The following is a 6,000-nucleotide window of genomic DNA, read 5'->3' on the forward strand; positions in this document are numbered from 1 at the left end:
GTGTCGAACACCTTACCCATGGCTTCCATCAATGCATCGCAATCAAACAATAAAGGACTGCCTGCCTCCAAAAGAGGATTAGCCCACGCTGCGGCAGTACCACCAAGGTGTGACAACAAAAACGCAGCTTTAGTGGCAGAATCAGGAAATGAACGGGGTCGACATAAATAATGGAGGCGACACTGATTCAAGAAGGTCCTAAATTGTCTTGGATCTCCATGAAATCTTTCTGGCGGGGCCAGAGGGAACTGGGATGTAATATACACCGGGCCGGCTTCTGCCTGTGCGGATTCAATGACTGGAGCATTAGGCATAACTGGTGCTACTTGGGGTACAGGTTGTATGGCGGTTTGTAGTTCTAAGATCTGTTGTTGAGTGGTGGCATGCGCAGTAGCCATGTCGGTTCTGAGAATTGCCACTAATTGAAGAAGATTAGCCAGGGTCTCGTTGGGATCCATTTAATAAGGCTTCTGATTATGTTAGAATTCTTCCTCTTGGACTTGGCCCTGTAGTGTAGAAGAAGAATTCTTCCTGCTAATATATCACTTTGAATGTGCAAATAAACATACAAAGCAATCTATTGACTGGAAGATTGGATTCCCTTCGAGACCTCGTGGCTGTAGAAAATAAACAAGATTGATATGATTAGAACAACTGACAATGGGTACAGAAATAATTTCTCTAAAGTTACTCCAAACTAACCTGACTAATGTTTAGAGACTTCACAATGGATAAAAGGAAACCCAATAGATGTTCTGAAAGAAGGAAAAAACAATGTGAGCCTATAACCCTGGGATCAAATGAAGAGTGACAATAAGCAACAAGAACCGTATCTTGCTTATAATAATGGAGAAAGTTTACCAAGTGAGACCTTCTTCCTAGGCAGAGCGGAGGCTGTTCCGCGGTACTGCAGCGGCTGTCCCACGGTGCAGCGGAGGCTGTCCCACGGTGCAGCGGCGGCTGTCCCACGGTGCAGCGGCGGCTGTCCCACGGAGTCCAATGGTTAAGTTAGTCTCTAAAACGTGGAGGTGAGATAATGTCTTTACCAAGTGCAAAGAACAGACGGAAAACCAGAGTGTTGCCAAGTACAAACCGGGTCGTAAATCCAAGCGGGCAAGAACAGGAAAAGAAGGAAAAAGGCCAGACGTAATCGAGGGACAAAAGCAAGAGTTTGTTACCAAGAAGACCAAAGTTTTCAAAGCAGGCAAGGATGATCCAAAAAGAGTAGTCGAGTCAGAAAGCCGGGTCAGGAACGTATATTAAATCAGAACAAGAAAAAAGGCCAAAAACCGAACGCCAAAGAAAGCTCGATCAGAAGCACTGAACAACGTGGAGGCGTGGTTTAAATAGTCCAGGTCACCTGATCAATGCCGTGATCCCAAACGAACGTTGCGCTTCCTTAGCAACGTATCACGTAGTTTCCATGGCAATCTCCATTCACTGTGGCGAGTAGTGCTTCGATTCGAATGTTCTCTTACTGCATTAGCGGGACCAAACTTGCGTGGACCGCTGCGCGTTGGTTCACGCATGACAGCAGCGCAGCGCACCTTTATTGGAGTTGTCGCAGAGCCACTAAGTAAACATCCTTCGCCATAGCGGGTCATAACAAGCGCCTAAAAGAAACGTTTGGGGGCTGTGCCGCACCTGATAGAGAGCGCAATGAAGGGGTTTGGCGGTTGACATGTGCAGCTTCATAGCGACAGCGTAAGAGGAGCTGGGGAACATCTAAGTGACTGAATAATGAGCATCTGATATTGCGGTTAAAAAAGTGCCGGAGTGTATGCAGCAAGAGATCTCAATAAGACTCTTACCAGCTAATCAGCAGCTTCGTCTATGTGGGAAATCGAGTTGTGGTTCAGGATGTCCGTTCAGGCGAGCGCTATTCTGGGGAGTTTGCTGCAGCCCTGAACTATCCTCCAGCAAAGTTCGTTTGTGCGTGGAGCTCCATCTTCCTCAGCTGCCCAGGATGATTGAGGACATCGGGTGGAATGCTGGTGGAGTTAGTGATTGTGCTCCGTGGAATTGCCATCATGAGTTGCAACGTTCTGTTGCTGTATGGGAGCTCAAGAAAAAAAAAGATAAGCAAACCTTGCTGCATGCCGGAACGTGACAACGCAGTGTGTACTTCCTCTTCCGCGATGTTAGTGGCAGAGCACTGCCATGGGATCTGTTTGTTTACAGTATTAGAACTATGGATGGGACAGAAAGGTCATGGTGTTTTTGGTCTGGGTGTTTTGTGAAGGCGCCCAATAGTTTTCTGGCATCAGTAATGCTGTAATGCTGCTGGTGAGAAGAGGAGCGCAACAATCTTGTTTGGAGAAACAAATTGGCTAAAATATGTTCAGACTGAAAGCGTTTCATGTCTTTTGAGGATTAATAGGATATGTGCTTGTTAGCTGCCATATCCGCCGAGTTTTTATGTGACAACACATGTTATGTGACAACAATTTCAAAGATGCTCTGCTGATTTGGGGGCTCTCCGTTTGAAAAAGAAAAGAGAATGCATGCTGGTTAGCTCCCATACCATTTGAGTTTTTACATTTCAATAAGTTCAAAGACGCTCTGCTGATTAGGGGGTTTTCTCCGTTTGGAAAAAGATATGTATTGTTGTGATGACATCATAAAGCGTTTTATAATATTAAGGGTTAATTAAGTTGTCTTGTGAGGCCTGTTAGCTCTCTTCGTTGCAGAGTGGTTGTTAGTGCTTGCCGTGTTGAATGGATTTAGTGTGAGTGATGTTGTGGTTCATTGGCCGTGGCCTCTGTTGTGAACAACTTATATATGGCATATTTGTTGTGCTATGTATCTATTTTTTGGTTAATGGAATTTTTACTCCCACAGGTTCATCAAATATAAAGGACTTTGTAGGGTAAAGAATATGGACTTGGTAGTAGTGTTTAACTCCTGCTTACCATTCTTCTACGCTTAATTTACCTATGTTTGTGTAGTGAGAGATCTGTGGTGAGTGATGTGTTTGTGTTGCAGTGATAATGCGTTTTTTGGTGGGATTTATGGCCCTCGCACTAGGTGCATTTCGGAAACTTGCGGTCCTTGCACTAGGTGCATTTCAGTGATTTGAGGTCATCGCACTAGGTGCATTTCGGTGATTTGGTGTACTCGCACTAGGTACGTTTCAGTGATTTGTGGTCCTCGCACTAGGTGCATTTCGGAGATTTGTGGTCCTCGCACGAAGTGCATTTCGGAGATTTGTGGTCCTCGCACGAAGTGCATTTCGGAGATTTGTGGTCCTCGCACGAAGTGCATTTCGGAGATTTGTGGTCCTCGCACGAAGTGCATTTCGGAGATTTGTGGTCCTCGCACGAAGTGCATTTCGGAGATTTGTGGTCCTCGCACTAGGTGCAATTGGTGATTGGGTGTACTTGCACTATGGTGCATTTCAGTGATTTGAGGTCCTTACACGTGTTGCTGGGTTGTGATGGGATTAGTGGTTCCGACATTTGTGTTGGGAGTTTATTGGGACGTGTGTCCCAGTCACGCTTGTTTGGGAGCGTGAAATAAAGCGATGTTGCCACTTGTGGGGATTGGTATGCCGGGTTGGTGGATACAGGGGGAGGTGTTTAACCTCTTTTGGTGTCTTTGCGCACCTTGTTAAGGGCTGATGGATGAGGATGGTAATGTGTCCGAATTTGTTGGTTTGGTCTTGTGAGTGAGGGCTGGTTCCCTGTGTATGACGTCCGTTGTGGGCCCGCTACGGAGTGGATGCATGTATGTGTTGGGGTTTAGCTTATTTGAAAGCTAGTTTAAGGTTTGGTGGAGTTGAGCAGTTTTGCTCTGAGCATATTGTTTGGTATGGAAGTTTTTTTTGGGGTGGAGAGAACGGTCTGGGTTGGATATCCTTCATGGATCGTCTCTTTAGAGTTCTTTGTTGTTTCCTCTTGGTTTTCCTCCTCCGTTTTCCTGATGTTGTAAAGGGGGGGGGGATGTGTTATGTCTGTGTTTTGCCTTTGTTTGATTGGTCTGTATGCTTGAGCCCCTGACAGAATGTTGGTGTGGAATGTTATGAATGAAGTATGCCTATATGTTCTACATTTGTCAGTTGGGGCCTGAAACATAAAGGATGAGGGGGCCAGTGGATGTCTCTCCCTGCTTATATACTTAAACTATTTGCTTCATGTAAACTTACCTCCTGTGTCAACCTATTAAAGTCTACTATAACCACGTGTGGCTCAGTCCACTCATTTGACCCAGAACAGAACTTAACACAGACTCACCCGCCAAGCCTCCTGCATGCCCATTCATTCCAATGAGCGTCTCACCCGCCAAAAACTAAATCGGGTGATTTCACCCGCCTTTGCAACACAAATGGTTAAGAGCTATGACATATTGACCTGGGAATTTGCAGGACAGGCCTTGTAGAGAATTATATCCGGTTAGTACCCTGTATGAACAAGTCACACAAAACAATTAAATCTGTAGACTTGTTAAAATGCCATTTGCCAATACGTTTACTAAAAGAGTGGCTACCGGGTTTTGAGGGTGGGGGCGTTTATGACCGCTAAGAAACCTTCGCACAAACAGGTTAAATTGATTTTTCTGGATAACAGCATCCATTTAGTGAAGACTTTGATTCGGGGTGCCTTTTTCCAGAGACCTTGGCGCTCCCCCCTTCCCGGTGCCCAGTGCGCCCCCAAGCCTCTTGCCGGTGCCGTATTATCCCCCCCCTGACCACAAAACACGAAAAGCTGCCTCCGCTACTTTAAAGGTTCAGGAAAGTCGTGCAGGACTAAGAGCACATTGGAATCAAGATAAAGCATACAGCGTGCATACATGGGCACTGCCACACCTTGCGCAGTACCCCAACTGCAACTTATTCGGCTTGCCTTGCTGTAAGCAAAGCGATAATGTAAATGTTAGTTAAGAAGCTTCACACAAATGCAATATAAAAGAGCACTATATAATATGCGGATCGTTAATAAAGAAAGAACGCTGTTTCTTGGCATGTACAAACATGTCGGTGCAATAAATTGGACAATGTTGTCTGGACATTGCGTGGGCGCACACAGCGTTCTACTTATATATTAGTGCAGTACTTATAACTGGTGCAAATCACGTGTAGTTAGTACTGATTGATGCTCTAAAACGAGGCAGGAGCCCGAGAAACGGTTCCTACCTTTTCCGGGTTCCACTCGGAGAGCGAACACTTCCTCCTGCTTCGCTCGAGGCAGGGTAATGTCTAGTTCCTTCTTCTCATCCGAAGAACCGACCATAGCAACGCCCCGCCTACTATTCTTCACGTGACTATGGGTACGTTCCTTACCATTCACGTTGCGTCTGACGTCATCATTGTGATTTTTGAGCAATTTTCGTGAGTTTGAAGTGGGGAAGATTTCGGCACTCGGCAGGCAATGGCAATCTAGAGCAACTAGAATCTGCGTGTTTTTGGGATACTTAGAATGTGTCTGCAAGATCTTGGCTGGCGGGATAACGAGAAAGTGTCTGCAAGACACCCGATAGAGATGAGGAAGCGGACAGCAGCCAGAATTCGCGTGCTTTCAACTGCATTTAGGGCGGCATTTTATTCGGGATACCAGGAAAGTTCCGGCAAGACGTTAGGAGCCGAGCTGGGAGAGCGGAAATGAACCGCAATCCTCGTGGCTCTGGCTGGCTGAGATTAAGGCGGGCATGTTCTTCGGGATACCGGGAACGTTTCTGCAAGACACCAGGTGGCGCGTCTGACTGTCTTGTCCCTCATCGTGTGATTTTTGCGAACGGGAAGGCTCTGGATACAAGTGCAGCAGAAATCTGCGTGCTATTGGGGTGGCTGATTATGGCCATTTCGGAATACCGTCAAGTTCCTGCAAGATACCAGATGGAGACGGGGGAATGTAAAATTGCATTTACTTTCAAAATGATATTCAACGTGACGTGTATGGAGGCTTAAGAAAAGGAGAAGTGCGCGGACAGTGGATGGTAGTGTTTAACTCCTCAAAGGCGGCTAATGAGGGGAATGTAATGTTTGGGATTGGTGGTTTTGGAGGG

The 6,000-nt window shown here is 46.2% G+C and overlaps 1 protein-coding gene across 1 annotated transcript in view; it reads right to left on the minus strand.

Moving 5' to 3' along the window:
- MBOAT7 (membrane bound O-acyltransferase domain containing 7) overlaps positions 1-5,285 on the minus strand; it is a 243,413-nt gene extending 238,128 nt beyond the window's left edge. The window contains exon 1 of the mRNA XM_069636589.1: positions 5,132-5,285. The gene's annotated coding sequence lies outside the window, so the exon portion shown is untranslated. The remainder of the gene's footprint in view (positions 1-5,131) is intronic.
- Positions 5,286-6,000: the final 715 nt, after the last annotated feature.

This window comes from Ambystoma mexicanum, chromosome 1q (genome assembly GCF_040938575.1).
Source record: "Ambystoma mexicanum isolate Mex_15411 chromosome 1q, UKY_AmexF1_1, whole genome shotgun sequence".
Lineage (NCBI taxonomy): Eukaryota > Metazoa > Chordata > Amphibia > Caudata > Ambystomatidae > Ambystoma > Ambystoma mexicanum.